This window comes from Tenrec ecaudatus, assembly GCF_050624435.1.
Source record: "Tenrec ecaudatus isolate mTenEca1 chromosome 14 unlocalized genomic scaffold, mTenEca1.hap1 SUPER_14_unloc_3, whole genome shotgun sequence".
Taxonomy (NCBI): Eukaryota; Metazoa; Chordata; class Mammalia; order Afrosoricida; family Tenrecidae; genus Tenrec; species Tenrec ecaudatus.
In genome coordinates this window covers 1,936,937-1,952,087 of record NW_027457646.1, presented here as the reverse complement: position 1 = coordinate 1,952,087, position 15,151 = coordinate 1,936,937, and the positions used below count along the sequence as shown (strand labels likewise).

General features: G+C 44.8%; 1 pseudogene; it reads left to right on the top strand.

Moving 5' to 3' along the window:
* Positions 1 to 13,940: 13,940 nt before the first annotated feature.
* LOC142435939 (dicarboxylate carrier SLC25A8 pseudogene) lies at positions 13,941 to 14,869 on the top strand (annotated as a pseudogene).
* The last annotated feature ends 282 nt before the right edge of the window (positions 14,870 to 15,151 follow it).

The window sequence follows — 15,151 nt, the reverse complement described above, 5'->3', positions numbered from 1 at the left end:
CCACCCCTCATTAGCCCATTCTTTTGGTGAGCTGAAGGCAGTTCTCTAAGGGCCTCACAGCATGCCAGGTGGCAGAGTACTTTCAGGAACATGGGCTCTAGTCTAAAACAACACACTCACTAAGTGGTGAGCAGCTATTTGTCTGTCTAGGAAACTGTAAATCATGCAGTCCTGTACACTGAGGGTTCAGCTGGAAGTTCAGAGGATCCAGCAGAGCAAGAGACTGACAATAATTACTCACTGGATTGCAGGATGCTTAGAAGGTCTATAATCAATTGAATCAAAATAAAATTTCTTGAGAAACTTCCAGCCTAACTGTAAGATAGATGAAAACTAAAAATTCTGGCAGCTAGAGTATTCACATAAGATTAATAAGCACTTTTTTACTGTTTTGTTGCTTAAGTTCAACTTATTGGGTTCCAACATAACAATAGTTTTTAGAGAGCACTTAGTAACATTTTCTATGAGACAAGAAATAACCTGATACCCATGTCAGATGACGATATTTTAAGAAAACTATAGACGAGTGTTGATAATGGATCTGAATGAAAAAGTTATTTTTAAAATAGGAAACTGAGTCAGACAATATATTAAAATAAGCATGCATCAAGATTAATTCTAATTCATCCCAGAATTGATTTAACACAAGAAAATGAACACTCAAATATGCCTAGTGATGGGGGAAAAGTCAATTATCTAAATTGACAAAGAATGAATAATAAACAAAGTAAAAAGCTTTTCATGTTAAAAAAAACAACTACAAATCTAACATGAAATAGGTAAAACTCAATATGCTAATATACATTCTTGTAAAAAAAACTTTGAAAATGTCACATGTAAGAGAAAGAGAAAAAATTCACCCCACCGCAGAATCAGGATAAACATACATATCCATTTTCACCACTCATATTAAAAATGATACTAGCTAGATTGATCAGAAAAAAGGAATTAATAAAAAGAAGAAAATGACTTCCAAAAAGAAGAAAAGAAAATTCCTTATTCATCATAAATTGAAGATGTCATGTAAAAAAGTTGCCAATTGAAGGCAAACAAGCGGCCATCTAGCTCGGAAACAACAAAGCCCACAGAGAATTGCGCAACCTAAGCGAATACAAGGTGTTGAACGGACCAGGTGGCAGACACCTAGAACAAAAACCATCATTGTGTGATCACCTTCCTCTAATCTCTGGGGGATGGGCAATGGGAAGGTGGGTGAGGGGAGAGGCCTGGAAGTATAAGATAACATAATAATTTATAAACTATTAAGGGTTCATGGGGGAGGTGAGAGCGGGGAGGGAAGGGAAGGGATAAAAAGGAAAACGAGCTGATTCCAGGAACCCAAGTGGAAGGAGAATTTTGAGAATAACGAGGGCAACGAATATTTATACATTGTGATGAGGGTTTTATGAGCCCCAATAAAAAGATTTATTAAATTTTTAAAAAGTTGCCAAATAGGTCATAAATACTATATATAGGTAGTAAATGTTAAAATGTTCTAGGCAACATTTCAACACACAAAAATACTTGGTACTTAAATCCCTAATGATAAACTGCTAATCTCCAACTCCCAAACCATTAACCCTTACATATTAAGATGCTGACCATCTTTCAAACACACCTATACCCTTCTAAAACACAAGAGGAGGAGGAGGTGATGCTGTTTGCCAGAGAGCAGGGAGAGCTGGCCAGCCTGCCTGCAGGGCTAAAATGGGCAAAAGCAGTACTAGGAGATTTATATATGCAGTTAGCAGGTAGCACACATTTTGCCCTAACAAAACTACTGGTAAACATCCTTAGTCGTTATCAAAAAGGATACTACAAAAACATGTGTATGGTACACACACATGCACTTATGTACACACCAAAATCACATGAATAATGAAATTGAAAATAGATTTTTGTGTGTGTGAAACATTTTGAAACAATGATAAGATCTACAAAAATAAAATGGGATCCAACTCAACTATTCAAGTTTGTGAGACAGGTGGGAAAGCCTGGGGACCCCAGGGTGGGAGAGTGCCGACAGCGGGCCAGGGATCCAAACGGCATGCTGACACACAAGTGCACAATGTGAGCATCTCCAACCCATTTTCCTAACAGGACCTCCTCATTGACCACCTAGGTAGTGTCGAGAAAAACAAGTCCCCACTCAGTGGCTGGCCTACACACCTTTTCCAGCAGGTGGCTGCCCGGGGTTCAAGGCTAGGGGCGATCAGGGAATGTGGAGGCAGCTCCAATCATTCCCTCTCACCTCCTTCCTCTCTCCTGTCCTCCCTCCTCTCCTCTACTCCTGCCCCTCACCCCTCCACCCCCATCTTACAAGGAAGATTAGATCAAATCATCCGACATTGAAGGATTAAAAAGTGACATCACTATGAACACTTGGCCACCACAAGCCAGTTATCCCTGTGGTAACTTTTCCAACACTTCCTGCTGAAAACCCAACAGGTCAGAGGGATCTAGAGGTCCTTCTTTCATGGTCTAAATTCCTACTAAAAATCAAGATCCAGTGAGCTTCAACAATTTCTGCTCCAGGGGAGGTTTCTGTCCTCCCTCAGCTCGCCTTAGGACACCTACATTACCTTTACCAGGTGTACCGTCCCAGTCAAACAACCCACCTGACCCTGCTAAGTCCCTGCCTGCTCCAGGGAGGAGTCCCAAGGAGGCTGCAGCTAAGGCTCAAAGGGAGCACAGCAAGAAATGCCAATGCAGCGGCAAGGAGACCTACTGTGTGTTATGTGCACAAGATGCTCCAGTAGGTCCACTCAGACTCCAGTATCTCATTCAGGGCCATGAGCGTTGTGCACTCGTTGATCAAAGACACCTTTGGGCACATCGCCGACCAGGCATCTCAACTGGCACATTCCAAACTACTCCACCATCACAGCCTGCGACATCCTGGTGACCATGAGCCTGCTGCTGCCTGGACAGCTGGCAGAGGCGCCTTGGCCAAGGGCCCCAGGGCCAACGCCCAGTACACCAGCCCCAAATAAATTGTCCTTCAGCCTCACAACGTTCAAACGCCAAGGGCCCATTTCAGGGTCACTTCCAGTTTCATCCCCCAAATAGAGGTTGAACACCTTAGCATTACCTTGTTTTTGGTTCCTTTGTTTCAGTTTGGTTTTTGATTCTTCTGTGCATAGTTTAGTTAGATTACTTTTGTGATGGAGAGCATCTTTCTTTCTTTTTAACACGTTTTGGGGCACTTAATCCACATATCCCACATAATCCCACAATTCAGCCTACTTAAGCATTCCACAATCACTACCACAATCGATTTCACATCGTCTATTTTCCCACTATGATTAAATCGCCTTTAAGCAGACTTATTAGTCACCTTCAGTTGTAGTGTTCAGTCCCCTCAATCCTTCATTCTTACTCCCCAAGTCCCCTCACCCTCCCCAACTCCGCCAGCGACCCACCCCGACCCCACCCAGACATCCTTACAGACACTCGCATGTTATTTCATCTCTAGGCATCCACTCCTTTTGTGCTTCACAAACTGAACCCAACAGAAACAATAAAGAATAGAAAGGAAATGAAATGGGAATGATTTTAAAAACCTTAGTAATATATAGATAGAAATAAAAACAAAGAGTAAGAAGAAAGGGCGGCCACCAATATTTTAAAGCCAGGGAAGACGTTTCTGTCACGGACCAGCAAGAGATCTTGCGCCTAGAACAGACTCTGGTCGGGTCCAGAGAGAGGTCAGCAGAACAAGATCCCGGGCTCACCTTTGAGCTGAGGAGGTGCAAGGAGTCTCGGGAGGAGGCATCGCTGTGCGGAAGGAAACAAGGGAGGGGGGTTAGGAGACCCGCAAAGAGAGAATCAGGGAACCCCGAAGCCCCAAACCCCAGCCGGGATCCCCTTTCGCCAACAGGGACTCCCACCATGAAACACAACCAATCTGAAAGCAGGGAAATAGGACCGGCCTTGGGGACACCCGCCCACCTCTCACCAAGAGAAGCGCTGGCAGGGTTCCTGGGGGAGAGAAAGGGCGCTTGCAACCTAGTCAGCTGGACTAAAACAGCCTCCGCCCACACACATGTCCCGGAGCCCAGGGCCTCCCACCTGGGAGCGCCGGCATCAGGGTGCTCAGGCTGTGGGCGCTTCTCTGGCACCGCAAGCAGAGCACCAGAGCGGCATCCTCGCTGTGAGCGGCAGTTCAGTATAAGACACCGCCACTTCCGGCCCTTTCTGGGCGTGACCCGGAGGGGGAGGAGCTAGCGGGGTCAGGGAGGAGTAGGGTCTCTGCCTTCAGTCCTCTCACGGCAGCTCTTGCCCCGCCCATTTCTGCTGAGGCACCAACACAGGTGCCTGGCAAGGGTGGGCGGGGCATGGCGGGCCTGGGACGGGGCTCCGGGAGGAGCCAGGGAGAGGCGGTCCGCGCCAAAGGGCCCACAGCAGTGGCTGAGACTCAGATAACAATGGCCGAGGCTCCAGTACTTTCCCCCATAGCAGAGAGCGTGTATGGGTGACATGGGTGAAATACAACAATGTACGTTGGGTGCGTATGCCTGTGATCAGATTCCCCGGATGTGCATCCTCCTAACTAACTCCAAACACCCAACCATCCAATCCTGCCAAGGTGTTAATGGGTCTGAAGCAAGAACTTAGGGTCCTTGCTTAACCTTTACAGTGATGGTCCATTCTTTGACCTAAAGCACTATCGTGTATGACTGGTTTTGGGGAAAAGAGAAGTACCTAATGGCATGCACGTCTAGGTAAGTTATATGTCATTTTAACAAAATTTAAAAATAAACCTTCAGCAGGAGCAGTGAAAAGGGAATGGAGGAACGTAGATGGGAGAATTGTTGTTAAACGTAATGTCCATAGAGCTGGAATTTATACTATCTTCTTGTTTGATTTCACCGGGAAGCTTTGGGGATAGTTAAACATGAGAGTTATGTTCTTCTATGATGCTTATCATGATTCGTGCACTCTTCTAATTTAATGTATCACTCATTCAAGTTTCTATCAGTCCAAGAGGTCGTTATGGACAGTGGGGAAGACTTTTCCAAGTTGAGTGATCTGAAATTTAAATTTCCTACCTGCAGGTAACTCTTGGCTGCTGAGACTCTCAGAATAAGTATTTTTGGGAAAGATCAAAGTGAACTATTTCCCGATTAACTTGCATCCAGAAAGATTGTGCTTCTTTCATGCCTGTTATACTTGGGAATTCCTTTATGAAAGTTCAAGTCAGATTCCAAAGTTCCTGGCTGAAAATAGAGAAAGTTGATTTGTAACACTCGGTTATGTTTCCCAATATGGTCAGATAGTTTCCCAGGCTGTACAGAAAACTGTTACCTGACTTTATCAGGAATCCACAAACATCACTTATCAGGCAATATTTTCTGAATTAAACTGGTTTATGTTCCCAGTTCTGCTGGAGCCACCTTATCCTTAGATCTGGGAAAACTTAGCCTAGGTTTTGCAACTAAAGGGTGACTTCTCTGGAAATACTTGCTGTGTTATACTGGGTAGACTAGAGAAACAAATTCACGGTCATTCAAATATGTGCAAGAAAGAGATTTACATCAATGACTAATAGATAACAAGAAAACATTTTATCCCAATCCAGATCAGCTCTAAACATCCAATATTAGCCCATATATCTGATAGTAGTCCAAAATTTCCCCTTCAGACTCACACAGCACATGGAATGATGACGAATGCAGGAAGACCGCAGGCCAGTGGGTGAAACGTTTTGTGTATCCAATGGTGGTAGAAGCATTTAGTGCTGGCATGGGTCTCGTGTGGCTCTTCTAGCTCTCCAAGTTACTCAGGAGCAGGAAGGTGAAGCAGAAAGAGAGGGTAGCCCAGCTCCAGGGAAAAAGAGTAGAAATTCCCAGAATCTACATGAGAAGGTCATGCCCACCAGGAGGCATCATCAAGCTGTGATCTGATTGACAGGCTACCCTCTACCCCTAGACTTATTTCCCAAGTTGAAATGAAACTATGTAGCTACTACACCTGTTTTCATGTGAGGTGTCCTGTTTCTGTGGATAAATCATTAACTTCCCTTTCCCCAACCTCCACCATAAAAACCTCATTGTCATCGAGTCAATGCAGACTCACATAGATACTATAGGACAAGGGGGAACTTCCCTGGTGAGTTTCCAAGAATGAAAACGTTTGCTGGAGTAGAACGCTCATTCTTTCTCCTGTGGTGTTATAGGTGGTTCCAAACTGCTAGTCTTAAAGTTAGCAGCCCAACTTCTACCCTCTTCACAAACAGGGGTTTGTTCATTCATTGTAGAGCCACCCACAATAGCATGCAACTAGAGTCCAAACGGTTTCTTAGTTATACAAGCCACTTTCCAGTGGGTTGCTCACCAAAAATTAGTGATTGATCAGCAGAACGGGATGTGCATAGCCACTGCTACCAAGTGCTCCAAAAGTAATCCCTTTAGAAAATCCTGGAGAGAGTGGGAGAAAAATGGGGACCCAAACTCAGACTCACAAAAAAGACCCTCAAGGAATTGCTTTTGGTCACTTGATGTCCAGAACTGAACTCACCCCCTGCTAGGCGAACCAGTCATGTAAGTAAGATCAAGGACAGGATTTAGCTCAGGGGGAAGAATGGAAACAGGAGAGTCTTGGACAAAGAGGACAGTGTGTTGTTGTTGTTAGTTGCCCTCAAGTAGGTTCCAGCTCACAGAGAACCTAGGTACAATTGGATGAAACACTCCCAAGTCCTGCTCCATCTCACGGTGGATTTTATGTTTGAGCCCATTGCTGCAGCCAATGATCCACACAAGGCTCTTCCTCTTTTCATTTGCCTTTTACTTTACCAGGCATGATATCATTTTCCCAAGATGGATCTCTCCTGATAACATATTCAAAGTACATGAGACAACATGTCACCATCCTGATTTCTGAGGATCATTAGCATGTGTGGTCAATGCTATTGTTAGTCTTGTTAATTCCTGTACAAATCTGCTTGAAACAATGGATGACTACATGAATTGTGATAAGAGGTGTAAGGGCCCCCAATAAAATATTTAATAAAATAAATAAAATTCCATGAGACACTTCTAGCCTAATTGTAAGATTTTTAAAGGTGCAGATTCTGGCGGTTATGAATAAATACCATTTTATTGTATTGTTATTTAAGTTCAAGTTATTTGGGAACTGAGTCAGACAACATATTAAATGTTGTCTGCCTCAGTTCTTAATATTAAAAAAAATTTTCTTGTAGCTCCATTATCAATATTGGTCTACATTTTCTTGAAGTATCATTATCTGACCCTGGTATCAGAATATTACTGGACTCATAGAATGTGTTATTAATTGTTGTCTCTCAGCCATTGTTATGTTTGTACCCAATTAACTTGAACTTAAATAACAATACAGTAAAATGCCATGTTGTTAGAACAAACTGATCTGGTGTTGAGGGCGGGCTGGAGCAGAAGCCCGTAGTCCATCCACTTCCTCAATGTATGGCCATACAATTATATGTACATAAGTCAATATCTCTATTTTATGAATTAATATATTTATATATGTACACCCTTATGTTTATACCTCTATCCATAGTTTTGCTTCCTAGATCTTTTCTGTATTTTGTTTTACATTCCCCCTGTTCTACCATCACACTCACGCCTTTTCTGCCTCTTAGTAATGCCTCTTAGCTAAATTGCTATTGCTCCAACACCCCCAGAATCTCTAAGTCCTCCTCATTATTGATTTAATTTCCTAATTGTTCCTCTACCTATGGAATTGTTTGATAAGCACTCCCTTCCCCCACACTCCAGAACCAAGGCCCTCCAAAACCATTGCCTATATGGGTAGGCAAAACAACAAAAGCCGAAACAAAACAGAAAGAATAGATTGAATTATAAAGGGTGGAAAAACTAGCAAAAAACAAACAAACCCAATCCTAAAAACATACATAATCCCAGATCTGTCTGCTGACCTTTATGACTCTCTCCCCGCCGGTCCTGGGGAGTTTAGGGAACTTCTCCTCCAAGCCTGAAGTCTACTTTTGTGGCTCCTCAGGGGCTTTATGGCTTGGCTTGGCTCCCATTGCTGACCTGTTCTGTTCCCTTATTGGTCCACCCCACTGTGGAGGGAGGTGGGGGTCAGACCAGGCTCACTCCACACCATGTATCCCCAGTATGGTCCTCTGACGATGTACTCTCCAGCCAGTGGACATCATTTCTCAAGCTGATGTTCGCCTTACTGTCTTGTCTGTGTGCCCAGGCAGATTTTTGCAAATAATGGTGATAAAAAAATTACCATTCATTGTTAATCCCATTCATTCTATTTATCTCCAAATAAGACACACATAATTAAGGAGACATAATTAAGCTAAACAATCTTTATAATTAATTAATTTGCTTTCATTGGTAATTATGCCCTGGGGTGATGCTGTAGTGCCCTCTTAGTATTCAAAAATTACAAACATGAAAAAATTTAACCAGTCTACACTGAAAGGAGGAAGAGAGAGAGATGAGAGAGAGAGAGATCATTTATAATATTTAAGGGTGGTTATGGTTGAACAATGAACAATGAAGTTTGACAAGAGTTTATTTACTGTTGAAAAAACCTTGTTTGATAAATGAGATTAACTGGAAAAAAAAGTGTCACCAAGTATTACATTTTATAAATGCAACGAACACGCAGATCACGATGCTAAGCTCTGGGTTTTTGGGTGAGCTCTTATTGTAAGTTAAATATTGTACATGGTCTCTTACTTCACTTGGCTTTTGAATTCTCTCTGCGTACATTTTAGGTTCTTGTTTGCTAATATTTTCATGTGTTCACCTGTGTGCATGTGTGTCTGTGTGTGCAAGGCGTTCCCAGAGGTGCCAAGTGTTTCCTAAGAACACCTCCCACAGCAACTTCACCCAATCCAACCCGGGTTTATTCTGCCTTCATCTGGAACAGTAGTTCTCAACCTGTGGGTCGCGACCCCTTTAGGGGTGGAACGACCATTTCACATGTTTCTCCTGATGCATAACAGTAGCAAAATGATAGTTATGAAGTAGCAATGAAAATAATTTTATGAGGGATCAGTTTTCAGGCATCAAAGGACAAAAATTCATATCATTGGCTTCACACCTCCATGACACCATCGCCGAAGACAAACAGGTGCATAAGCAAATGTGGTGAAGAAAGCTGATGGTGCCCGCTATCAAAAGAGATAGTGTCTGGGGTCTTAAAGGCTTGAAGGTGAACAAGCGGCCATCTGGCTCAGAAGCAACAAAGCCCACGTGGAAGAAGCACACCAACCTGTGTGATCACGAGATGCCAAAGGGACCAGGTATAAGGCAGACATCATCCAATATATCATAGTGAATGAAGGGGGAAGTGCAGAGTGGAGACCCAAAGCCCATTTGTTGGCCACTGGAGATCCCCTCACAGAGGGGTTTAGGGGAGGAGATGAGTCAGTCAGGGTGTGATATGGTACCGATGAAGAATACAGCTTTCCCCCAGTTCCTGGATGCTTCCTCCCCCAAACTACCATGATCCGAATTCTACCTTGCAAGACTGGATAGAGCAGAGGTTGTACACTGGTGCATATAGGAGTTGGAGGCACAGGGAATCCAGGGTGGATGATACCTTCAGGACCGGGGTGTGAGGGGCAATACTGGGAAAGTAGAGGGTGAGTGGGTTGGAAAGGGGGAACCGATTATAAGGATCTACATATGACCTCCTCCCTGGGAGACGGACAGCAGAGAAAGGGGGGAAGGGAGAAATAGGACAGGGCAAGATATGACAAAATAATAATCTATAAATTATCAAGGGCTCATGAGGGAGGGGAGTGGGGAGGGAGGGGGAAAAAAAGGACCTGATACAAAGGGCTTAAGTGGAGAGCAAATGCTTTGAAAATGATTAGGGCAAAGATTGTAACGATGTGCTTTATACAATTGATGTATGCGTATGTATGGATTGTGATAAGAGTTGTATGAGCCCCTAATAAAATGTTAAAAAGAACAGAATTTTATGTTTGGGCATCACCACAATATGAGATACTGTATTAAAGAGTCGTGGCCTTAGGAAGGTTGAGAACCCCTGATTTTCTGGACTCACCAAAGGCTGGAGATTCCAATAAGGAAGGCTCCTGGAGTATAAATTACATCGATTTATTAATGATGCTGAAGTATTACAGGTGATTACCGTTTAATCCGTCCCTCGCCTTCCCTCCTTTATTTCCAGCTCCTGCTCAGGATCAGGACTAGTGCCTGGATGGACCTTATTTTAATTCAGGGTGCTTGTTGGGTCTCAAGTGGGTGTCTTTTTGTTCAAAACCTGAAATATCATTATTCTTATTCTGTACCCCTGGTGACTTAAATTTTCACTCACTTCTCTGTTATGTATTTATCCTTGAACTCCTTACTAGTTTTGCCCTAATGTTGCATGTGCTCTGGCAAACCAAGGGACTGTCATCTCAGTCTTGCATCAGTTAGAAGTTACAAAGTTGAAACTATTCTTTTCTGGGGCCCACATTCCCCAGTTGGAAACCTCCTCCCTGAGGCCCTATGCCACTTGGATCTCTTTATTTACACTGAGATTGGCCCTAGTTATCAAAACCTGAGATGTGTTGTTTGTAGGAGTGCTGGTGTTGGTGATGGCTGTGGCCCAAAGAAAACCCCTGAAGACTTTGAGGAGGTTGATATGGAAGTGTTGAAGTGGAAAGAAAAGATGTTTGGAGACTGTGGGTGATGACGATACCCTGGTGTCCACCTGATGTTTCAACAAATGATAGTCTGTCCACTCTCTAGGGCACAGGACATACAGGAGCCCAAGGCAGGGCAGAGACGTTGAGGGGCTGGAGGGAGAAAACACTGAGCTCAGAAATACTTGGTTTTCCTTTGATCTTTAATACACACCACTTAGGTCAAGTGCTCTCTCTCTCTGTAGACTAACATGCATATGAGTTCAAACAAAGAGCTACCCTAGCATGGGCTCAGGAGGAAAAAGGTTGTCTGGTCTCTATTACTATCTGTTTATAAGGACAGGGCTCCCTCACATGCAATCATTCTTCAGGCACTAGGGTAAATTTCACCCTTGGGCGGGAAAGCTATCAGTTCTCTACAGACAGGGCTCTAGGTCTCTTGGGAAAGCAGAGCTGTGGTCTAAAGATGCTATTTCTGTGTGTTCTCCTGTGCCTGGTAACAGTTCCCAAAGTGGAGATTCAGATATCTGCCCTGGGTCTTTGGGAATTGTTGTGAATTCACGTGACTGACGTGGACCATCTGTTTTTTCTGCAGGCGTCTTGTCCCAGGTGAAGCTTCAGGAGTCAAGTCCAGTACTGGTGAAGCCCTCCCAGAAGCTGTCACTCACCTGCACTGTCTTTGGTTTCTCCATCACAAGCAGTGGTTACTGCTGGCACTGGATCCGCCGGCCCTCAGTGAAGGGTCTGCAGTGGATGGGACTCATATGCTATAATGGCGGTACAAATTATGACCCATCCCTCCAAAGCCGGCTCTCCATCACTAGAGACACATCTAAGAATCAGTTCTCCCTGCAGCTGAGCTCGGTGACTGCTGAGGACACAGCTGTGTATTACTTTAAGTGCAAGGGAAACACAGTGAGGGGAAGTCAGTGTGAGCCCAGACACAAACTTCCCTGCAAGGAAGACACTGGGCAGCAGGGGGCACACAGGACTCACTGAGCACACATCCCCAGCACTAGACAGGCAGAGATGGATGACAAGGAGGACTCAGGGTTCCTTCCCTCTTTCATCTCTCAGCATGTCCACGGACAGTTTTTGTTTTTCTTTTTAAATCATTTTCCTGGGGGCTCGTACAATTCTTATCATAATCCACACATACATCCATTGTGTCAAGAACATATGTACATGTGTTGCCATCATCATTCTCACATTTGCCTTGGACTTGAGCCCTTAGTATCTGCTGTTCATTTTCCCCTCCCTCCCCACTCTCCCTACCTCATTAACCCTTCATCATTCATAAATTATTGTTATTATTTTGTCATACATTACACTGTCTGACATCTCTCCCCACCATTTTCTCTGCTGTCAATCCCCCAGGGAGGAGGCTATACCTAGATTCTTGTAATCAGTTCCCCCTTTCTACCCCACATTCTCTCCACCCTTCAGGAATCACCACTCTCACCACTGGTCCAGAAGGTGTCATCTGTCCTGAATTCCCTGTGTTTCCAGTTGCTATCTGTGCCTATGCACATCCTCTCATCTAGTCAGATTTGTAATGTAGAATTTATTACTCTCTAAATTTTCTCCTCACTGCCAACTTGAAAGGAGGAACTAGCATTGTCTGTTCACAGTACAAATATTAAAGTTACTCTAATATTTCATTGCCTTCCTTTAGAAACCAGTTTCCTTCTTGAAAAACAGGTTATCATGGTAATTCTCACCCTATCCATGACTCAAAACCTTTGACAATAAAATACAGGCATGCCAGATTCATGCATGCAATGCATGATTTCAAATGAACTCAGTGACCTACTATCGCCCAGGGTCAGGTCTGTGAAGGTTTCCTTCTGTTTTGCTCCCTGTGCACTGTCAGTGAATCGTGCAGTGAATGACTAATGATCTCTATATCTGAGAAAACAATTGTGGTGACTTCTGGGGCTAAATTTGTGACATGTCCTTCGTGATGCTTGCTACCCATTGTCTCCCTGTATGCAGAAACAAGGGTTCCAAACAGAGAGACTCCTGACACTGGGAACAGGTGAACTGGAATGACCTGTCCGGTGGGCAGAGTCATTAGTAAGATCACTCATTGGAGTCACAATAAAGGGAGCACTCATTGGAAGGACAGCTTTGATTCCAAAGGATAGTAAATATGTCACAAGGGGAGGAAATTGCAAACTAATTTCTCAAAATGTTCTTTAGGCCATTTTCAGCAGATGCCAGGCAATGAAGTCGTGATGATTTCCTCTCAGAAGCTGTGGTTTCCCCACCTTGTCAGCACCTTTCTAGGGATACCGTGCACAGTGACTCTTGGGAAACTTCCTGCATTGGCACTTGCCTTCTCTTCATTGGAATGGGCTTTGTCTGTCTGTCACCAGAGATCCAAAGGTAGACTTCAGAATAATAAGTATAGATGAGATCTCAGTTTACACTCCAGGAAACTAACTAGGGCCATTTGTTGTCAAAGTTAGAAATAGTTAATGCAAAAAAAATATTCTCATGCTGAGTGGAAATTTTCTTCACACCCTCTGATGTATCTTGAATCTTTTCATCCTAATAAATACTCAAAAATGCATATTTATTCAATAAATTTCCCTTAGAATGATCTAGAAAATATGTTCTATGCCAATATTATTGTCTGGAATCATATAATTATTAACAAAATTCTCAAGTAATATGGAAAGGATGAAGAAGAAGAAAAGATAAAGCTAATCCATAAGAAAAACAAGAACAAAGCATGGAGTCTTACAAAATAATAATGAAAAAAATTAACAGAAACTTAAAAAAATGAACTCAGGGCACAAAATTTGAGGGGAAAAACTCAATAACTCCACAAAGGGGGAAAAAAAACCAGAAATGCAATGCATTATGACAGCAATAAATGCATACACATCAATAATGACATGGAATGTAAAAGGACTCAATGCACCTCTCAAGAGGCAGTGAAAAGCATAAATCTGCTTGATCCATAAATCTGCTGCACCGCGACGGCTTCATCTCTGATTGTGTCCCCGCCGACCGCACTGCCATCTGCATCTCGTGTTCTCCCCGCAGCCCGGATACATAGTATGACCAATAGGTGTTCCATATCTCAGCTATTTTCTATGGAAAACCAAAGAGATCAGATCCTGATCGCCACTGTTGGCTTTGAAGAATGGGACGTCTTTAGAGAAGCTTGATCTTCGGAGGCCTCATCTTGAGAACTTACAAGTCCGGATTCCGGCAGAGTTCCTCTATCTCATCTCGTTGCTGATTGAAGGTGCCCTCCCCTTCTCCACCCGTCTTCATTACTGGGAGGTAGCAGGAAGTCAGCATCATGGTTGGGTCCAAGGCTACCGATGTGCCCCCGACCGCCACGGTGAAGTTCCTGGGGGCTGGCACAGCCGCCTGCATCGCGGATCTCATCACCTTCCCCCTGGATACCGCTAAAGTCCGGCTGCAGATCCAAGGAGAAAGCCAAGGGCCATTGCGGGCCATAGCCAGCGCTGAGTACCGCGGCGTGCTGGGCACCACCCTGACCATGGTGCGCACAGAGGGCCCCCGCAACCTCTACAACAGGCTGGTCGCTGGCCTCCAGCGCCACATGAGCTTCGCCTCTGTTCCCATCAGCCTTTATGACTCCGTCAAGCAGTTCTACACCAAGGGCTCTGAGCATGCCGGCATCGGTAGCCGCCTCCTGGCAGGCAGCACCACTGGTGCCCTGGCTGTGGTGGTGACCCAGCCCACAGATGTGGTGAAGGTCTGGTTCCAAGGTCAGGCCCCGGCTGGAGGTAGCCCAAGATACCAGAGCACTGTGGATGCCTACAATATCATTGCTCGGGAGGAAGGGTTTCAGGGACTCTGGAAAGGGACCTCACCCAATGTGGCTTGGAATGCCATTGTCAACTGTGCTGAACTGGTGACCTATGACCTCATCAAAGATTCCCTCCTGAAGGCCAACCTCATGACGGATGACCTCCCTTGCCATTTCATTTCCGCCTTCGGGGCCGGCTTCTGCACCATCGTTATCGCCTCCCCGTCAACGTGGTCAAGACAAGATATATGAACTCTGCCCTGGGCCAGTACAGCAGCGCTGGCAACTGCGCCCTTACCATGCTCCAGAAGGAGGGGCCCCGGGCCTTCTACAAAGGGGTCATGCCCTCCTTTCTCCGCCTGGGTTCCTGGAACGTGGTGATGTTCGTCACCTACGAGCAGCTGAAGCGGGCCCTCATGGCTGCCTACACTTCCCAGGAGGCTCCCCTTTGAGCCTCTCCTGCTGCTGACCGGACGGAGCACCTCTGGTTTGTACATCAGCCCCAGCCAGGCCCTGCTTTTTGTCTCCTCCTTGCCTTCCCTTTGTCTCTCTTCTTACCCCATCCCCTTGTCACCCCTCCCTCCTTCCCCACCTCTCCTCGCTCTCTCTGCCGCCTCTTCTCATAGCCCCTCCGTCCTGAAGGAGTTGATCCCATCCTGGCACCAGCTAGGACGCCATGCCCCAGTCCCTTGATAAGCTCAGTCTGAGTCTTTGCCCTGCCCCCACAACCCAGC